Consider the following 3,147-nt stretch of genomic DNA (forward strand, 5'->3'; position numbering starts at 1 on the left):
AAGCAGCATGATTTGTAAATGTGATTTTCTAGAATATTTACTCATAATCCACAGATAACTTGGTATGTTCAATATATACTTTATTTCAAGGAATGTAATAGTAATATATTATAAAGGTTTCTATATTAAATCTTTCACTGTGTACACATGAAACAGTGAATAAAGACTACAAGAATTTCTCATAGGAATCATATAGTCAAAGCCTCCATCAAAATTAAAGGGTGATTTTATTTTGAAATTTTTTATTTGACTAAATGTTTTCAAACTTGGATCTAATTCCCGGTGAAACTGATAGCACATATTTAGAAACGACACATTTTTTAGCATAGGCATTACGCAGGCATTCTTTCTTCTGGGAGTGTTTTATACATGAGTCCCTTTTTCATGCTTCACTCATTTTCAATCACATTTCAGTTTCATTGTTTGGAGAATAAAGCCCTAATTCATTGACACATACAATTTACCACACTGATGTTTGGGTGGACATCTTTTTTCTCTTAAAATGCTCGCATACACATACTGCTGCAGCACCAACCGTCTTTGGAAAACAATCTAGTAATGATAGCTACCAGTTCTGTTATCTGTCAGAAACTTGATGGCTGCAGCTCGGCTGCCCTGAAGCATTCACTGTGTCACAGCTCTGTCCTTTTACTCTCTTCCTCTCTGTTAATTTGGTCACTGTGCTTCGGTTTTCAATTCATCCCGGTAGTCAGTTTACACAACAGACCAGGATCTTTCCAGCTTTTCTTTGTACTATGCAAGGTGAAAAAAAATACAAGTAACCTGATTCTTAGGATCAAAAATACAGAAAACTCTCAAGTATAGAAAAGTGTAGACATAGAGATGAAAATAATGGAAGACAGCAAAAGAAATATAATGAAGGAAAACACAATTTGGGAATACTCACCCTGCCATTAATCCCTAACCTAATAAAAATTGATATATGTTAAAAGAGATTCTCTAATCTAATCATATATTCAGTCACTTCAGTCCTGTTAAACATCTGTCTTGTGCCAGACTTTACACTAGTGCTTAGATTAGAGTGATGAGCAGGACAGATTCCTATTTCTTAAGAAACTTAGATTTTCGTAGTAAATATATACTGGTAAAAATGTAATCCCAATGTAATGAGAGAAATGTTACCATGGGAGAAGTGTGAATTAATTAAATATTTTTTCAAGCTTTTTTGTGGCACCTTAAAAGAATATCTCAACCAGATTTGGGGGTCAATAAAGGTGCCTATAAAAAGTTATATTTAAACTGAAACCTTAAATATGAATAAGATTCTTGGCAGAAAGGGTTCTGGGCTAAAATTTCAGCATGTGCTGCATATCAGAGCCAAGAGATAACATAGCCTTCCTCAGGCAATACAAGCTTAGTCTGGCCAAAGGATGGAGGGTAAGAGATGAGTGAGAAAAGACAAGGGTGGAGAAGTAGACAGAAGGCAAGGGTACGTAAGTAGCAGGGAGCTCTATCAAATCATGTAGGGAATTTGACCAAATTCTGTGGTCAATGGGAAGTCACTGAAATGTTTATGCAAAATCACTCAGAAGGTAGAATTTGCGATGAATTGAAAGGAGTTAAAAATACGACAATTACGGAAATGGTATTAGGAAGTTTCTGTAGTAGCTAGCCAAGAGAAAAGCTAACCTATTCATATTGAGACTGGAGAAAAGTCAATAGGTTGGACAGATATTTAAGAGAGAGAACAAATCTTATTCTCCCAGGCAATTCATGAAATAATGGAAGAATGAAGAGTTAAGAATGATTTCCAGTCTCCTGACTCAAGCAGTTGCTGTCATTGCTGATGGGTAACACAAGCAGTCAGTAAAGAGTCTGAACAGCATATGCTATTCCCCTGGTTACTCACGGTATGTTTTAGAGTTTCTAATTTTTCCAGAAATCTAAACCCTTGTGACTTTCTGTTATGGACTGAATCATGCTCCTACAAAATTCAGATATCTATCTCCCAGTGTGACTATATTTGGAGACAAGGCCTTTAAAGAGGTAATTAAGGTTAAAGAGGTGATAAGGGTGGGCCCTAATTCGATATGATTGGTATCTTCATAAGAGGAGATTAGGACATTTAGTGACACCAGGGATGCACACATACGAAGAAAATGCCATGCAAGAACATGTTGAAAGGAGAGTCATCTGCAAGTCAAGGAAAGAGGCCTCAAGAGAAACCAACCTTACGGACACCTTGGTCTTAGACTTCCAGCCTCCAGAACTGTGAGAAAACAAATCTCTGTTGTTTAAACCACCCAGTATCTGTAACATTTTGTTATGCCATTCCTAACAAATTAATATGCCTATACTCCCTAAAGCAGAATTCATCTAAATAGCAAATTCACTATAAGCATATCAAAAATGAATCATATCGGTCAGAGATCCTGTTAAAGTTCAGGTTTAAAATAAACATTAAAAATACAGCTTTTGCCTGGGCATGGTGGTTCATGCCTGTAATCCCAATGATTTGGGAAGATGACGTGGGCAGATCACTTGAGCCTAGCCTGGGCAACATGGCAAAACCCTGTCTCTACAAAAAATACAAAAATTAGCCTGGCATACATCTGTAGTTCCAGCTACTTGGGAGGCTGAGGTAGGAGGATCTCTTAAGGGAGGTGAAGGTTGCAGTAAGCCAAGCTCACACCACTGCACTCTAGCCTGGGTGTCGTTCTGTCTCAAAACAAAACAAAACAAAACAAAACAAAACAAGCAAACAACAGCAACAAAAATCCTTTTAGGGATGAATAGCAAACATATATTAACTATATATCAGTAATATAACAAATGTTCTTTCTCAGTTAATGTCATTGTAAGTAAATCCAGCATTTGTTCAGGTCGATGGAAAATGTTCCAAAAAATTAATTATAACAAATTAGTTTATTTAACACATTAAACTCATTCAATTAATGATTCATCCAGTGGTTATTGCATGGGTGGGCTTGAGGATGGTGTCTCCTCCATCTCCATCAGCCCCCTATCATCTATATTCTGTGGAAAAATAATGGGCTTCCCAAATAAACTCAGTCGTAAGTCAAGTCTACTAACCCATTCTCCAACCAGATTGCTGTCCCTAAAATTCTGTTTCTTAAAGTTTCTTGTACTACTATTAATCTTCTGCAGGTTTTTAATGTTTTCTTG

This window comes from Mandrillus leucophaeus, unplaced genomic scaffold (genome assembly GCF_000951045.1).
Source record: "Mandrillus leucophaeus isolate KB7577 unplaced genomic scaffold, Mleu.le_1.0 Scaffold1750, whole genome shotgun sequence".
Classification (NCBI taxonomy): domain Eukaryota; kingdom Metazoa; phylum Chordata; class Mammalia; order Primates; family Cercopithecidae; genus Mandrillus; species Mandrillus leucophaeus.